Here is a 19,569-nt window from a genome sequence, read left to right as displayed (position 1 = left end):
CGAATACAACCTCTCCAGGGCTTAGAAAGTTGTAGAAAAAGGTCCAAAATCTAGATCTAGATAATGAATAGACAAGGTTTTCAGCTTTATATCTCTAATAAGCTGGAAATATGCTCAAAACTCTGGATCTTCTTGTTTCCCCTTGATCTCACAAGCCTCCTTCTTTTCTTCAAGCTTTAATCACACAAGGTAACACCACAAGGCTCAAGAACACACTAAAAACAACTAGGGTTTCGAGTTAGGGTTTTCTCTGGACGATGGGGCATGAGTTGAGGGTGTATAATGTGTTTAAATAGGGTGCAAACACTCAATTTAGGGTTTCACTGAAACAACGACTGCTCGCCGATTCGGTCTCCCGACTCGTCGAGTAGACTACTTAAACTTCCCGCGGATCACGACTCTACTCGACGAGTTGGGCCTCCAACTCGTCGATTCCCAAAGAAAAACATAAGAAACACTTGAATTAAAGGCATACCAGGAATTGGGTGTTACAGATTCAAATTATTATCATGTTCATTTAAATTATAAAAATTTATTGGTTGAAAAACTTATCTATATATCATTTTTGTTTTTGTAAAAATACATCAACAACTTTCTATTTCTTTCGTTTTTGCTTCCAAATATATGCATTTTAGGAAACATTATAATAAGAAAATACAACTTTAAGAAAATAACATCTCGTCTATGTCTCAAATTTATGGAAACCTAATATTAAAGTAACTTATAAAATAAAATAAGTAACAAAAATAATAAAAATGATAACTAAAATTAAATAAAAACTTTGATAAACAACAATTCAATTTACAATATTATATACCTAATACATTGAATCGGAAACTCTTAAAGGTTCAAGTTAGAAGTTAAACATTAGAAATTTTGGAACACATGACTTCTTATTATTCATTTACATACAAAAATTTACAAACATAATACCTAATAGAGTGAAAATTCTGAGACTTAGAGCATTGATTTTCACTGTTTCTGAAAGACCCCTTTAATACACATTATTACTCTAAAAATGCTACATGCATATTCATAATATAATTTATAGAAGTCTGGATACTTACTAAAAGACTGGATGCAAACCAACTATTAAGAATTTTTTTTACAGAGTTTAATATATTATATAATTTCTCAAAAATTTATACACTAAATACAAAAATTATAATATCATCTATTCTACATCTTCTAACAGTACATAACTATACCGGATGCTTATCACCTGCAATATATGATAGAAACAAAGAGGGACAAAGAACAACAAAGGCATATGAGTATCATATGACAGGCTTTCCATGTCAACCAATAATTTGATTCAAAGATTTACGATCAATGAAATACAACAATTTCAACATGATATACATCAATATGACTTCAGCCCAAGTGGCATAGAAAATACAATTTTGAATTATCATTTTGCTAGAATATACAGACTTTTAACCCTACCTAGCATTCTTCCAATAACCAACGTGATACGAGTCATTCTCTACATGGCTAAAGGCACAAAATTAATACCGAAGTGATATGATACATGCTCTACATGGTAAAAGGCTTCATACCAATGCCAAAGTGATACGAGTCATTCTCTACATGGCCGAAGGCACAAAGCCAATACCAAAGTGATACGAGACATGATGTACATGGCCAATGGTATAAGTCCATTATCATAATAACACGAGAAAGCACATTGTACATATAACCCATAATATACAATTGTCCCTATATTGAACTCACCATGAAATAACCAAACGACAAAATGATAATTTGGGCAGCACTTCATTTCCAAAAATGACTTTCTTTGATGAAATCGGGAGTTGTAGAAAACCGGGCTTTGTGCGAGCAGAGTTTTGACTGATGTTTTCTCAGGCTCTTCGGTTCTCCGGGGCTTGCTTTGGGTGTTAGGGTAGTTCCCTAGGCTTCGGAGGGTATTATGGTAACTTGAGAGAGAATAGAGGGTGTAAAAGTGTGAAAATATTAAACTAAATCCGGGCAGCCTCGCACCCTATTTATAGTGTCCGAAGCACCTAATTACGTTGGGTGTAATTTTAGAGTACGCGGGGCGTACTACCTCGCAAGGCTCTTCGTTGGGCGTACAAAAAGATCTGCTCGGACGTGTCAAGGCTATGACATGTGTCCATCATGCGAAGGAGTAGGGGGTGACCGATTCCAGATCACGTTCATGAGTACGCTGGGTGTACTTTTGTATGTTGGGCGTAATCCTTCAGACCAGCCTCGAAGTTTGTGTCTAAAACTTCAAAAATTCATATATTTCGCATACAGACTCTGTTTTTGACGTTCTTTATATGCACGCATAGGTATGACATTGCTCTACAACTTTCATTTAGACTCCGTCGGCTAATTTTGACTTAATTTTTAATATTATATTTTTAACAGGCCGGGACAGGAAAAGTTCGTTATAATTTCATAATTTCTTCATCCGACGTCCGTTTTCATCTGTCTTTTTATCGTTGTACTACTATTGACAAGTCCTCCGTTTCTCATTTAAGTTGTGTCGGCTAAAAATCACTCGATCTTTATTTCGAGTTTCGGGCTATGTATTGCTATACTGAATCGTAGAAAAGGCATAACTTCCTCATACGAAGTCATATTTAAACGTTCTTTTGATGAAAATTTCTATTTTAATGAATACTACGAGTTTCATTTAGATTACAAAGGCTAAAAAGTAGTTTATCGTAAACTCACTTTTTACGTCATATGGTGTCGTGTCGGTTCTGTCGCGAAACTTCAATAAGTCATAATTTTTTCGTTATAACTCAGATTTCGATGAGGTTTTCGCCTAAACGTTTCTAACAGGATAATTTACAATTATCAGTAACATTAGTTTTACTTATTTCCAACTTAAATATTATATTTTCGTTAATTTTGATAATTGACTTTTGATCGGAATCTTATAAGACTTCTAATACTTCTCGAATGATTCTAAACATAGTTTTACTTCAAATCTCATAAAACTATCTTATTCGAAGTCAATGCTCAAAACTATATACTATTTAATAATATTCATTTTTAAACTAACAAAACACGATAACTGAACGTGTATGTTACAGTTTCTAAAGAAATCGACTTCAGAAATCTGATATACAAACAAGAGAGATAGGATTTCAAAAACAAAAATCTGATATAACTAGAATGACAAGCAAATTTACAAAAAAAAATGGATACAAAAACTTATAATCTTTCAATAAACAGAAATCAAAAAGACAAATCATACCTTCTTATTTGATATCACGTAAGTGGCAAGGATTCAAAATCAACATAAAGAATCTTGAGTGAGAATCAAAAGGAGAATGCGACAGAGTATTAGAGAAAAAAGAGTTAGTAATAAGGGGAATTCGATTGTGATTGTAAGAGAGAGAGAGAGAGAGAGAGAGAGAGAGCATGTGATGATTAAAGGTAACGAGAGGGAAAGTAATATACAATTCTTTTAATTCTAATCCATTGTTATAGTTCCGATTTCGATCTAGTTATCTAAGATTTCGATTCGATTATCGATTCATAAGACATTTTAAGGCTAAGGGGTATGGTCACTACATTATCATTAGAAAGGTGACGCCACATTAGTGACACGTTATCTTAACTACATCCTTACTACCGCACCACTCCATAACATTTATATTTTCTGTTTTTCTATGATTTTTAACATTGGATTAAATAAAAAACATAATTTTAAACTTCAATAAACATTTTACTAATAGTTGAAACCTATATTACAATAAAAACGCATAGAAATCGTCATTGTCGTCCTAGAAATAAAAAAAAACACATAGAAATCAAAACATACATTACTATCGAAAAAAATATTGAAACTAAACTAAAAATAGAAAATACTACTCATCGTCTTCATCTTCATCGTCCTCGTCCTCATTGTCATCGCCGTAATCATCCTAATAAGCATTTTCATTGTTTTGTTCGAATTGTTTTTTCCATATGTGTTCAGTCAAATCGTGATGTAGATTGTGATGTGTTTCTCTATTTTGTATTGTCAAAAGTCTCATGAAGTAAGTTGGGCTTCCGACTTGTATTATTACAGTTGTATTAAGTATATCGTTCAAAGTATACATACAAATGGCCATATCCTCTTTTTATATCATCATGTTTTGTAAAACGACACAAGCAGTTAGCACCTTCATTAATTTTATCCTACCCCATGATCGTGCCAGAAGTTTGATTATGTGTCACTTGCTTTTGAGGACTCCAAACGCCCATTCAACATCCTTCATTTTCGATTCTTATGCTAACATGAACAATTTTCTTTTATCATCGGTCAGATATAAGTATGACTTGAAAAATGTAGCATGATATAAATATATCCTATTACCAAGGTAATACCCAAAGTTATATTCATGTCCATCCACAACATATGACATGTTTGGAGCTTTATCCTGAAGAATATCGTTAAGTATTGGAGACGCTCCAAGCACATTTAGGTCGTTGTTTGACCCCGTTGGACCAAAGAATGCATGTCAAAACCATGGTCATGTGAAGCAACTACTTCTAGTATCAAAGTCAACATGTCATGATCACCTCGTGTGAATTGACCTCGTCATGCATTTGAACAATTTTCCTACTCCTAATACGTACAATCAATGCTATCAAGCATTCATAGAAGAGCGTGTTTAGCTTGACGTGTGACATACAACTATTCGACATCACTTCTAGTCAGCTTCCACAAGTATATGTCATCATAAAGCTCTACAATATACTCACAAAAAATACGTACAGTCTCGCCCCATCCTCTCATGGATTTTCAAATACTCATATGATGTGCTTGTGGTTATGTCGTATGCTAATTGTCGAAGTGCGGCTGTGAATTTTTGTATTGTAGTAAAATCATGTTTATCTCTAGCATCTCAACGCAATTGATAAAACTCGTAATTATTTGCCAAATCTCTACCTATACGTAGGTATAATTCTCTACTAATACGAAAACGTTTTTTGAATTTCGATAGGAAGTATAAACTAGCAAAGGCAAAGTAATCACTTACCTAAAGTTGGTTTGCCGCGATACGATCCGTGTTGAAGTTGTTACATTTGAATCCCTAACTGCAAATACTTATAACTATAATTCATATCAACTACCGGATTGAACCCATACATAAGTAATTCCATAAAGAACTAAATAGGTTCATACTCCAAACATTTATTTCTTCAAAATTGTCATTCGAGATTTCATTCACTTCATTTCATATCAAATTATTCATTCAGACGACCAAAATTCCAAATACATATCATCAATAAGTTTTTTTCAGAAATTTCATTAATACGAAAACATAGGTTAGTTAATGACCAATTGACTTGACCATATCCATAGCAACAGTATCATGACAAATAAGTTTCTGAAAAATGGGCTACAGCCCATACAATTTGTCAAACCCAAAAGGTTAAAGCCTACTTCATCTTATTCTTTTACTTTTCGAAAATAACTTAAACCCCCATTTTGTTTAAATTATTTCAAATTTTCTAACCCTTAAATATATTATATATCTAGTATGACTTGTATCTTCTTTTACATTTTTATTTTCTTTGGTAGTTACGAAAATGATGAAATAAGTTTACTGCATGCCTCACAAGCATATCCTAGAACTTTGATTCAACGAACGATTTCGCTAAAGAGAGCTCCCAGATGATGCTAATCTTTATGTTTGTTCCACTTGCGGATTAACAAATCTTCTCCAGCACAACATTAAGAACCTGAAAAATAAAGACAAGAAACAATTAACATAATTAACACAACATATAATTATAGAAAATTATTTAGTAGAGGATATATAATATATCAAGTTGTAAACTTCAAACTTAAAACATTACAAACATGCAACCTAAACCAATATTTGTAATTCACAGATGAAATAAAATGTCAAATATAAGCAATTTATAATCATATTAGTAGTAGAGAAACATATTTCTAGGAATCTATGTGTATATATAAGCAATGCTAGGAATGTCTTTTTTTAAATATTTTTTTATTAAAATATATTCTATTTCATGTTGATGTTCAATCTTCATCCCTCAATATACCTTAGTCAAGAATTTTCAAATTACTATTCATAAACCAATTGAGACAATAAATTATGTTTAAAATTCGTATATTAAAACTTTCATTAGGTTTTTATTTTCACTTTCAAATTGTTAAAATTAAGGAACTAATACATTATGCCATAGGATACGTAGGAACTTTTCACGTTGTCTAGTAAAATAATCCAACGGGTGCGAGTCTTAATAAAGATTAACAGTTCATAAATGCATCACATCAGAATTCAGAAAGATACCTTAATAATGGGTTAGTGTTTGCTGGATCAAGTTAAATTAATCTGATAAGATGCATATGTGGACATGCACTATTTGTTAAGAAAGTTCATGTGCACATAAAATATCAGCAAAATGAATCAACGTAATAATGATTTGATTGTCTAATTGAAGTGGTCAAGGAAAATGTGGTCTGGATGAAACTAAAAAACAATTTTCTGTTGACAATTGAGTTGTTTTTTGGATCTTGTGCAAACATGTACAATGTCCTAAAGAAAATTAATAAACCACATATTCTTCTTTTTTCTGAAAAAGAGTTTGATTAAGACTATCAATATTAATAAGAGTTTCATATTTTGTGTGTTTGATATAGAGTTTTTAGCTTTTAGTTTTTAAAAAAAAAAGTTTGATTTTTTTTTGTTTGGCAGCAGGACCTTTTAGATTTTTTAAACAAAATACTCTAAATCCACAAACTACTTCAAACAGATAGCTAATTTTTAGTTTTTAACTAATTTTACATATTTAAAAGCTAACAATTATTTTTGTCAAAAATTTATACATAAATATATAGAAAGTATAACTACAAGTTAATGGTCATCAAATACCACCATTCAACTACCAATCATCATCTTCCAACTTCAAGTTTCAATTTACACCTACTAGCTAGTTTTGTCAATTATGTCCTATATGTCAAGGTACATAATACTAATTTTGTGTGATGTATGTTGAATAAAGAGCTTGAAGAAACAACAACATAACTTATTTGAATCGAAAACTAACATTGTCATTATTTATAATGATTTTTGATGTTAAGACATCATATTTTATTTTTATTAACCAACACAGAAAATATATTATTCCTTTTTCACACAAACATCGACAATGTAGTTATATATTTTCACTCACATTACCAAGATATTTATACATCGTTTTACTTATAATAGCAATATGTAGCAAATAAAATACCCGACTCATATTGATAGTTAAATGTAAATATGTTGCTATTATAAGTTAAAAAAATTAATATGTTGCTAAAATAAGTAAAAGATAAAGTTCATCCATAAAATATGTACAAAAACAATAAGTATGCTGCTAATATAAATAGCAAAAGAAAAATGTGTTACTAATATTCCCAGTTAGGGGTGAGCAAGCAACATGGTCGGACCAAACAGTTTCTCGGTTGTACCAGACCAAACTGGGACTGAATTTCGTATAGTGCTTCGGTTTTGATTATCAATAATCATCAATTTCGGTTTTGGGTATGGCTGGTTCGGTGCCACTGTTCCTAATGGAACAACTAGGAAGTTAATGTATTTTTTTTTATATAATTATGTTGAATCTGTCATCTTCTTTTGACTGTCATAACTCCTTCATTTAACACCAAAATGACATGGATTTTTATTTTAACATATAGTTTACTAATTGTACTTCATTTCAAACTATATAAACACGTCATTTTGTTACATATTGATTGAGTTACAGGTCCCAAAATATGGGACGTCAAAGGTGAATTTATGTTGTTTCAACATTGTTGGTTGATTTGGCATTAAAGGATGAATATTTTGGGGATTAATTTTTTATAGTTGATTTGCAATTATTCTACTCATTTGGGTTTAAAGCATTGGCTAGTTCATTTAAGAGATAGAGCTTTATCTATTTGTACCTATTACTGTGAACTTTTATCGGTTCCAATCGACTATTTGACCGGAAAATCCAAAGCGACACCGACTCCAATGTAGGTTAATCGGTCTAGTTATCGGACCTCTTGATTCATCTTAAACAATTTTGGTTTTGGGTTGGTTTAGAGAGATTGCTCACCTCTACTCACTCTTTACCCTTTAGTTTATTCTTAATATACATTGATGGATTACGAATATTTTATGTTAACTTCAAAGTATGGAATGAGTTTTTAATACTAGTACAAGAATTCATGCAACTGTATGCCAAGAACCTATGTGATGTGTACTAATGATGTGTATAACATCCCAAAAATTTTGATAAAATTTTTCATTTTCATAAAAACATTTCCACTAGAAACCAAAGATAAACAACTAATGTTTTCAAATCATATCCAAGTAAATCAGAGTATCATGTCAATCTATCAAAGCATAAGACAATAGGAGGATGTGTATGCTCATGCCTTCGCCTTGCCCTGATCATCGGAAGTACCTGGAACATTGAAATCAACAACTGTAAGCCAAAGTTTAGTGAGTTCCCCCAAAATACCCCACACAACTATACATGTACAATGCATTCACACTGGGTTCACAACATCTGAATGGATTACCCCTGAGCCCACAACATGAGATTGGGTTGCCCCTCCAGGACCACAGCTCATGATGGGCTTGCTCTCGAGCCCACAACATAAGACTGGATTGACCGCTGTAGCCCTCAACTTATGACAGGATTGCTCTCGGGATTGTTAGCTTACATCACAAAATAGTACCGCCTCAACGCAACCATACTATGTTGACATATGCAAACAGATAAAGAATAACCAACAATACATGTAATCTTATAGATCTACCAATCTAACAGACCACTATAGCATAGCAACATCCTATATAAAAGGATACATACCATAATCTAGTGGGTCAACATTGGTGCCTTCGACCCATGAGTATAGTGAGAAACTCACCTTGAAATCTAGAAGATAATTGAATTGATCATAGATCCAAATACCGACTCTACGGGCCGCCTATACAACAAACAAGGACAATTCCTCAAATTACAGCCCAAAACCCCAAGTTTGACCTAAATTCAAACTTGGTAAAAAGCCAACGATCCAATCAAATTCAACCCTCAAAAATTCATTGAGACGGTCGCCACATCGTGACTATTCTTGGTCACATCATGGCAAAATAGGGACAAAATAGTCATGAATTAGCCTTCGTCACGTCGTGATGAACCAAAGTTGTAACGCCTGGTTCCTGGTACGTATTTTTAAATTAAGCATCTTGGCATTTTGACCTGAGACTCGACGTGTTGGTGGCCCAACTCGTCGAGTAGAAGCGAATTGGACCCGGGAGTTAAGTGACTGACTCGGCGAGTCAGATACCAGACTCAACGAGTCCGTGCTGTCTGGACAAAAAACGGTTTGAACCCTATATAAACGCCTTAACTCGGCCTCCCTTGTCCCTAAATACTCTCCTTGAGCTGCATATCGAAACCCTAGCCGTTTGTGTGTGTGTGTTAAGGTCATTTTGGTGTTTAGTGGGCTTGTGAAGCTTGGAAGGAAGAAGAAGAGCTTAAGTATTCAACTTGGGGCTTGTAGATCCCGAAATCTCATTCCATTTTCAGCTTAATCAAGGTAAAATGCCCCTTCTTTGGGGAACTCACTAAGCTTCATGCTTGCGTTTTTCAGTTTTGGTTTCAGGTACTTCCGGTAGCGGAGGGAAGAGCTCGGGATGATCGCATGGCACACACCAAGAAGTTTTAGCCTGGTATGTTTTTACTCTAATAATTAGAACATGTTTTGAAACGATACTCTAATTTGATATATCTATCTGTAGTTATCGTTGAAATGATTGGATACTTATGGTTTTATTAATATTTTAAAAAGAAATTTTTGGTCATGATTTTTGGGATGTTACACCTCAGCCACCAACCAATCATGTGCATATCATACAAATAACCATACTATTAACCAACTAGCAAACAAATAGACAGATCTTACAGATCACTAAGCATAAAATCATCCTATCTACCAGGATTTTGATCTAATAGATAACCATAGAATAACATCATTCTATTTACCTGGATAATGATCTAATAGATCACTATAGCATAACATGCATAATCAGATATCAATCTAAGGGCCGACATTGGTTCCATCGACTCGAAAGTACAGTGAGGTAAAACTCACCTCACACTGATGAATCGCACAAAAATCCTCTAACTGATGGCCCACTAAAATCCCAAACTATCACCACAAATAAACATCCAATTAATAATTGAATCACCGCCCTTGACTAATGACCCAAACTTCGGGTAAATGGCCACTTCACCTTATCCATAATTGGGCCAAGACCCAGGGCCAATTCTTGATCCAAAAAAGCCCAAAATTATACATGGCCCAACATTAGCCCAATTTTCCGAATTGGGCCCAAACTCCTTTTTGGGCCTTACCTAAGGTCCAACTCTTCACTTGGCCCAAAATGCTCATACTTAGATATACCAATTAGGACCCAAGCATTCAAGCCCAAAAGGTGGCCCAAAACTCGAAGCCCAAAGTCCAAAGTCCAACAAAAGGCATACGCGGGGTGTACTCCTTCGGTACGTTAGGTGTACACTGTCTCACATTGACCCACCATGAGGTGGCTGACCGAGTATGTGGGGCGTTCCCTCGTAGAGTCCAAAATCTCAATAAGTGCTTAATGGCTTAAGCATTTAAGCCCAAAATTCAGATGCATGGTCCAAATGCACCTTAGAGTTATAAAGTCTCCAAATTTATGACTTTAGACATCCAAAAAGTCCTTAATACATGGTATTAATCCATTAAGACCTTTCATAAGAAGCATGGAGCCAAGCTAGCTAAAGGGACCTCATTATTATGGCGAACCCTTCCTAGGGTCTGAAAGGACAACCCAAAACGTCCAACGCCAAACATGCACAACAATGGGAGTTTTTGGGACAAAAGAATACCAGAAAGCTACTAAGATCAGATCTAAGCAAACCAAGCATAAAGATAGCAACTTTTTACCTTCTGGAGCTTCCCAAGAAGATGATAATCCAACATCCACAAGCTTGCTTTCTCTTCTCGACTCCTTGATACACTTCCTTCTCCTTTAAGCACACAAATAACACACTTTAAGCTCAAAACATATTCTTATGGGGTTAGGGTTTGCTAAGAACGAATCAAGGACTTGGAGCCTGACGGGGTGAGGCTAAATGATCCATAAAGGTGTTTAAATACTCATCATAGCCTAAAAATTAGGGTTTCACCCGGACATTAGTACGCCCAGCATACATATGCTTAGTGTACGCACATGTACGCTTAACGTACTGCTTCTGCTACTAAAAATACCATTTTACCACTAGGGATTCTTAAGAATACATCTTTATAATCCAAGGACCCAAAAATGACATATTTAAAAACCAAGGGAAAGATTTGAAAATACCTGAAACCCGAGATGTTACACCTGATCATCGCTTCGAGATGGATTTCTGATGTGGAGAGATGTTTCTTCATGTGTTCATGCCCAGAGGGCTAGAAGGTGAAATTTACACTTAATTTTCTTTGCTAAGGTGCGAAGGATTGGTAGGAGTTTGTGACCCAGGGCATTTCGCATGCAGATCGAACTACAGTGACTTGGGAGCTGTTTTTGGATATGTTTTGAGTAGAGTATGTTCCTCTTGTGGAGCGTCAGAGACTAGTACAGGAATACCTATTGCTCAAAAAGACAACTAAGTCGATGATGGAGATCACAAAGATGTTCACAGTGAGGGCTCTTTTGTGCCCTGAGTATGCCGCTTCAGAGCAGGCACATATGTCGCGATACTTGAGTGTGCTCAAGAAGGATATTTGATAGTTTGTATCTACTCAGTAGTACCACACCTTGACTGAGATGCATTCAAGCGCTAGGAGGATGGAATTGAGTTAGATATTCAACAACAGGAGGAGGGAACAACTTCAGGACAATATCAATTGGCAGCCAAGCGTGTCAAGTCCGCCGACCCTGGTTCAGGATCGGCTGAGGGGAAGAGTTCTGAGTGTGGCAGGTGCAAGAAGTTCCATGATGGAAGGTTTCGATCATTTGTATATCATAGGTGTGACGAGGAGGGTCATTTTAGTATGGATTGCAGTTGGAGTTTGCGGGTTTGTTTCCATTGCGGCCAGGAGGGCCACACCAGAGCTCGTTGTCACATTATTGTTTTTGGTGAGGTGCTGGACTCTACACCCCTAGATTGGCAGTTACCCAATGGTCGTCATGGAGTGGATGGAGTCCCGGAGAACGAGGTTTGAGTTATCAGTTCCTCTATTTGGTTGATTGTTATGGTGTTGGTATTCGATGTATTTTCTGTTTATGTATGAAGTTTGGTTGTAATCTTGGATGATCAATTGAGTGAATTTTTTTTTTTATTTAGCTCTATTAAATTTGATTTCTTGTTCTGAATGGATTAATTATCTTTTTCCTTGGTTGTATGTGTATTGGAATTTGTGAATGTTGTGTGGGTTTAGATTTTCCGGTGTATCTGAATATCAGTGGTTGGGATCAAGTGGTAGAGTTTAAGTTAGTTTGGGTTTCGAAGGTTTGTGAAGTTTCCAGATTCTAGCATATTTCAAGTAGAGGAAAGTGGAACCTCGTAGTAGGAAGAGCTTGTGCCAAGCTTTGGTTTTTAGTCGGATTACTCCAAGTTCAAGACTTCCACATAGATGTTGAATCTTCTAATTTCGCATCAAGATCATCTTCAGTTGTTCGATGTCCCTTCGATTCGTATTAGTATTAGTTGTGATAGCATTTGTAGGGAATACGTATGCTTCAGACTCTAAGGTGTTAGGAGCCCAGGTTGAGGGATGTGATGAGGGTAAGCCTGAGTATTGTTGTTGGTTAGTGGATAAGGGGTAAGTCTAAGTGTTGTTAGTGGATAGCTAAGTTAGGTTGTTGGAGCCGAGTAGGAGTGTGGACTAGTTTATTATGTGACTATTTGTTTTTCGTTACAATGGTGCATTTATGTAGGGTATTAACATGACGAATTTTTGACGAGTATATCTTGAGATGATAAAATCTATGAATTTCCAGACAGTTCGTTGATGTGAGGGGTTGCATCATGAAGTGGAAACGAGAGTTGATTTCAAGGATGAAATCAAATTTAAGTGGGGCAGAATTGTAACATCCTGTTTCCTATAGTTTCATATTTCAGTTTCGTGGGTTGGAAGTCGATTGTGTTAAGGCTTTGGGCCTTAAGCAGGCAAAGTTTCATCCTTGTGGAAGGAGGTAATGATGGTTAAGATATTTACCCCTTGAATTATGTTTTGGGCTGAAGGGTAGAAAGGGAAAAGTCATAGACTGGGTTCTTGCATGAAATATGGATTTTTTTTCGAGACGTTCTTATTCCAATATTTTAGATAATATTTTAGGTCTCTTTAATACCTTTCCATGGACATAAAAATCATCGAAAACGGAGTTGGAACGAAGAAGTTATGACTGTTAGAAGTTAGGAGGGTTTTAGGTTTAGCCTAGTATGTTGGGCGTACATGGTGTACATTGGGCGTACTAGGCGAAGATGATCACGGAGATTCACCCTGGTACATTGGGCGTACCAGAAGTACGTTGGGCATATGCGATCAGAACCCAAACCCTAATTTTGGGGTTTTAAGCCCTATTTAAGCTCCTTAACTTCCCCAAACCGTTTCCATTCTCATCCTCCACCTCTCTAACTTCCTCCCTTGAAACCTTAACCCTAGTTTGAGCCTTGTGAGCAAAGGAAGGTGTTTTTAAGTGCTTTGGAGTGTTCTTGGAGCCTCTTGGAGAAGAAGGAGCTTATTAGAGAAGTGTTGGTTTCATTGGAGCTTGTAGATCAAGAACTCATTCACCTGGATCTTTCTTCTTGAGGTATAAAGCTTGAATCTTGATGATACATTTGTTTGATATATCTAGTTTTGGGTGTTATGACCTTTTGGTCACTTTAGTGCATAAAGTTGAGATCTTAAAAGTTTGTGACCTTGTTATGGATAAAGTCGAAAACTTCATCCATCTAAACATCATATCTGACTTAGATATGAAGGTTGGAGACTTAGACTTAATGGATTAAGTTGAGAAAGATGAATTTTTGTCCCTTTGAGACTTAAATACTAGATCTTCGTTGTTTGGACCATTCTAATGGATAAAGTTTGAAACATTATCCATTATGGAGCTAGTAGGAACCATAAAAATGTGATCTTGGTCCTTCAATCCCTTCCATGCAAGAGTTATGATGTCTTAATGGACTAATAAGTTAGGTTTTTCGCTTTTGGACCTTTTCTAGCAATGGAAAGTCATAAAGGTGGAAACTCTATGGCTTAAGGTCGGTTTTCTGAGTCTAGATCTTAGCTCTGGACAAAGGGCCTTAATGGATAAAGTAGAGGGGTGAGGAGAAGTCGTGTACGTTGGGTATAGGTCGAGTATGCTGGGCATACTTAACAGCCTTTGACTTTCACTTTTGTTGACTGTTGACTTTTGAACAAGTTTGACTTTGGGTCAAACTTAAGGATATTGTGTAACGCCCGTAGAATACGGCTAGTCAATTTAAAGACGATAAGCGTCAAAAATGAGTTTCTAATAGAAGATTATTTAGAATGAATAATCTTAACTAGGTTATAGTATATGTTACAAGGATTCCATACATATAAAGAATGTCGAAATCCGAATTATAACGAAGAAGTTATGACCTGTCGAAGTTTCGCGACAGAACCGGCATGACGCTGAATGACGTAAAAAGTGAATTTATGTTAGACCAATATTTAGCCTTAGCGATCTCAACGAAAGTCGTAGATTTCGTTAAACCGAGAGTGTGCATAAAAGGAACGCCCAAATTTGACTTCGTAGGAGGAAGTTATGATTTTTCTAAGTTTCGACTTAGCAGTATGCAGCCCGAATACTCGATTTGATATCGAGCGGTTTTTAGCCGAAACAATCTAAATGAGAATCGAAGATCTCGTTGTTAGTAGCGAAACGATGAAAAGTTAGACGAGAACGGACGTCGGACGAAGAAGTTATGATTTTATAACGAAGTTTTCCTGTCCGGGCCTCCTAAAAATAATTAATAAAAATAAAATTCAAAATGAGCCGACGAAGTCTAAACGAAAGTTGTAGAGCGTAGTCTCACCTTCGCGTGGATATAAAGAACGTCGAAAACGGAGTTCGTATGAAGGAGATATGAATTTTTGAAGTTTATTAAATATTTAATATTTATTTTTAATTAACCTCCGATATTATCCGAAGAAGGGTCAGCCGGTCTATCCGAAGTACGCCCCGCGTACTACTGTACACCCCGTGTACAACGAAGGATGACGAAGTCAGCACTCGAGTACCTCCGATGACACAAGCGCTTACGAACCGAGGCGTACGCCCCGCGTACGTGCGAGGGTTCAGCACTATAAAAGGGGATCTGAAGGCAGCTCTTTTCTCATTCACAATTTCTTCCTTCTCTCTAGTCCTTTGCCTCATTTTGCGTGCCGTTTGTACCCCGAAGCCCCGGTATTATTCCCGAGCCCCGAAGCGAGATCCGAAGCCCCGAGAATCCCGAAGAGCGTTATTCCCGAGCCGAAGCCCTGCCCGCGAGGAGCCGGTTTTTGTGAAGATCTTCTAGATCTACGAAGAGACACTACTTCTGCAAGCCGTACTGTTGTCGGACCATCTTCTGATCAAGTGAGTGTATAGTCACTTTCATCTTACACATAAATATGAAGTATTTTATAAAATACGTGTTATGTGTATATTTATATATATTGTTTATATGCGTGAGTGCATAGTTACTTTCTTCTAATATATAAATATAAAGTATTAGCTATGAAATACGTGCTATGTGTTATATATTAATTATCTATTTGAGATGGATTTGGAATTGATGTTTTTATACGGGTGTTAAATGATTTAAATTGTGTTTGTATTTATATCTACAAAAATGTTGGGTAGAACATGGGTAGATGGAATAGTTGGTGACGATGCGACTTCGTGCCTATTGAGTAAGCCCAGGTGACTATGAGACGTAGTGCCTATTGTGTAAACCCTGGTGACTATGAGACGTAGTGCCAATTGTATGAACCCAGGTGACTATGAGACGTAGTGCCTATTGTGTAAACCCTGGTGACTATGAGACGTAGTGCCCATTTGTATGAACCCAGGTGACTATGAGACGTAGTGCCTATTGTGTAAACCCTGGTGACTATGAGACGTAGTGCCAATTGTATGAACCCTGGTGACTATGCGACGTAGTGCCTATTGTATAAACTGTGGTAGCAAATGGACTATGTGCCAGCTCCTTAGGTAAACCCTTTGGAATGAATGAAGAAAGTATAATATGTTCTTAGGGTAAAACCTTAAAGAAGATAATGGGGATGGGTATTTGGGTTGATTGTTGATAATTGAATATAATAAATGTATTATTATGGGTTGAAAACCCTATATGCTCACCAGGCTCCCAAGCCTGACCCACTCAGTTTTCTTTGTATCACAGGTATCAATACGAAGACATAATTCACTGAGAGAATAAAGGAGATGTAAATCATTAGTGTAAATAAATGTAAGTTCTGTTTATGCTTATGTTCCTGTATTGACGATGACATCCCAAACGTTTTAAAATGAATAAAATACGTTTCTTCGAAAATGTTTTAATAACGTATTTATCATGTTTTTCTGGGGACAAATTCTGCAACACTTTTATTAAAGAAGTACTCATATTTTTATAAAGCATAAACAAAATCGATCTTTTCTGGCCGTAAAAATGGGGATGTCACATATTGGGCTATTAATTACGATTCTACCTGGTTATGGTATTAGTGGATTTGTAGGTGCAAATAGTGCAGAAAAAGGGATCGTATCACAGTGTTTCAGAGTTCTTCGATTCAGGTGAGTTTCCTTCATTGTATATGTCGGTAGAAAGCATCAATGCCGACCCACTAGGTTATGTATCCTGGTGTATAAGATGTTGTTTTGTTGTGGTGATCTGTCAGATTTGTATCCTGGTATACAGGATGTTGTTGTCCTATAGTGATATGCTAGATCTGTGTATATATTCGTATATGATAGGATGTTGTGGTAGTGGTATTTTGGTTATTATATAGTGGAGTGCCCTAGGGGTTGTATGTTGTCACATCCCGGAATTTAGGTCAAAGACCGTGAACACTCAAGTTCATAGTAAACCTCCTGGTAGTTTGACTCATTGAGTTTTAGTGCATCTTATGTGAAATAAATTAGTTCATTTTAACTATTATAAGATACCATATGGTATCTTACCTCCAAATGTGTAAACTGACAAACGAATCAAACAGCAACCTTAGTTAACACGTCTGAAAAACTAAAATTTTGTATTAAGTAGTTGGGAGCAATACAAACACTCTAGTCTCATAATACGTGTTTTCCTGTTTCCGAAAATATAAAGAACGTCCAAAACAAAATTCGTATGCAAAAGATACAACCGTTTTAAGATTTGAAACCAGTATAATACTGATTTTCATAAAACTGTTAAAATCGTTTCTATCCGTTGAGGGACTTGCACACCTCAGATGGAAATTTCGAGAACGTTTTTGGATTCAGGTCATAGTCTAATATTTAATTTTATACTTGAAATATTTGTAATAGAAATATTTATAAAAGTTGAAAAAAGTCAAACGTTTTCAGATTTATTAATCCGAAAACATTCAACTATTGATTTCGACAGATTTCTATTATTGGTAATGTATTCCAGAAAAATATAAGAATTCAAATCTGGTTGATGTGGATTTTAACGATGGAAATAGCCCTATATTTCTAAATTCGTGTTCAACTATATATATTTGTGCATAGAACTTAAGTTACAAACAATTATAAAAATTTGCTATAGTTTTCATAAAATATACTATATACATGTGTCTAATGAACGTAAATTAATTACAGTATATATGTAATAAGAAGTGTGACATTTCAATAATATAATATACGAGAATTTTTATGTATGCCATAGAAGATTTACTAAGCTTAATAATAAAACAAATATGATAAAAACATTGGGTTATTATTTATATAAAGCTCAAATCCTACTCACTTGGGTCCATTTAACCAATAAAATGATACACATATATTATATTGTCAAATGGACATCAAATAACATCTAAACATTTACAATATGTGTATATCAAATTGTTACCAAAATACCTAAAAACATATAAAGGTGTAAGTACATTCACTATAGGACCAACAATATATGCACTATAGGACCAAAAATACACCCAAATAACCCACACAATACACACATAAGGCAATAGAGTTTGTACTCTCCAAAAATCCTTCAAGGATTCATACATACACAAATTGACAGCTATTAATGATAACACACCAAGTTTACACACAAAGTAAACATCTTTTTATACAAAACCATACAAAAAAAATATTTTTATACAAAACCATACACAAAGGAAGAGTGTTCTTCTCAATTGAAGCTGTCAGTGAACAGCCCCCTCACATCCTTTCTCTTCTTCAAATAATCATCCAGCCATACTCTTATAATCTGCCATTGAATCTCTTTTGAACAAAGAAATCACAGAAAAAAAAAAAAAAAAAAAAAAAAAAAAAAAAAAAAAAAACTACCTTAGAGTTATGTCATATTGTCATGGAGTTTAATCCTCGCAACATCCCTCGTTCTATTCCCTTTCAAATGAAACAAACCAAACACCCCCAAATCACTGCTTTCTACCTCCTTCGATCAGCCAAGTACGGGTGGTGCTCTGGTAAACCATCGAAGCAGCAGCACCAACCCAAACACCCATTCATTTCTGTCAAAAAAAAACACAAAAAAAAAAAAAAAAAAATTTAAAAAAAAAAAAAAAACGGTAAACAACCGGGGGCTGCTCCGATCCACTCACCCACTCTTACCGGAGCAAAACATCCGTCGCATGTCGAGGACTGCTGCGGAGACCTCAGCAGAAGCTGGAGGCGCTGCTTGACATGCCTCTTCCGGACCCCTTTTTTGGCCTCGCATTCCACTCCATCGCTGCACCCAACGAGACCAACGAAACCTCTTCTATCCTCCCTCTCGCTCCTTGCTATCGGCCTCGTCAACCTCGGAGACGCACCCTCCGCCCGAGACCGATCCACAACCCTTGCACCTCGGAGCCGGACGAGAAGGGAGCGTAGCCCTACTGATTATTCCCATCTTCTTCTTCTGTCGACAGAAGTTCCTCGGCCCTCTTCGTGGCCTGCGACGAGCAACGAATCGGAAGCATCGTCGCTGGCTTCGTGTGCCCCCTTCCTGACTGTAATCGTTCGTTCACCTTCTACTTGCGATCGTCCCTTGTATTTGACCGATCAAACATAAGACGGGACGAAAAAACCCTAAGTCCTTCCAACTTCGATAAAATGACAAAATAAACGCTGCTGCAACATTCTTTTTAAAATAAGCCCTTTTTTTGCCAAACTTTGGTTTATTTAAGACAAAACAGCCCTTCCATAGAGATTTCTTATCAACATTGGTTTAATTCTCAAACATTAATCTCATTTAAACCGTTAATGTCCCTCCCTCTATTTATTTTAACCAAAGCAGTCATGTTTCGGTTAATTAAATTACGAAACAGCTCCTAATAGTTAAATTCGTTACGAAACGGTCCCGAGAGAATTTCAATGCTCA

The 19,569-nt window shown here is 35.8% G+C and overlaps 1 long non-coding RNA gene across 3 annotated transcripts; it reads right to left on the bottom strand.

The window, feature by feature from the left end:
• Nucleotides 1-18,171: 18,171 nt before the first annotated feature.
• On the bottom strand, nucleotides 18,172-19,251 carry LOC111908789 (uncharacterized). Of its 3 annotated transcripts, XR_002855987.3 has the most exons (3): nucleotides 18,809-19,242; nucleotides 18,534-18,718; nucleotides 18,172-18,453 (listed from the first exon to the last, which is right to left on the bottom strand). It is a non-coding gene; the product is annotated as an uncharacterized LOC111908789 (long non-coding RNA). The 3 variants fall into 3 exon arrangements; XR_008224647.1 differs by lacking the exon at nucleotides 18,172-18,453 and having other exon boundaries at nucleotides 18,490-18,718; nucleotides 18,809-19,251; XR_008224648.1 differs by lacking the exon at nucleotides 18,172-18,453 and having other exon boundaries at nucleotides 18,490-18,718; nucleotides 18,819-19,251.
• Between the last annotated feature and the right edge of the window lie 318 nt (nucleotides 19,252-19,569).

This window comes from Lactuca sativa, chromosome 6, assembly GCF_002870075.4.
Source record: "Lactuca sativa cultivar Salinas chromosome 6, Lsat_Salinas_v11, whole genome shotgun sequence".
In the NCBI taxonomy this organism is placed as follows: Eukaryota; Viridiplantae; Streptophyta; class Magnoliopsida; order Asterales; family Asteraceae; genus Lactuca; species Lactuca sativa.
Note: the sequence above shows the minus strand (reverse complement) of the source record. Positions and strands in the feature narration are given on the sequence as shown.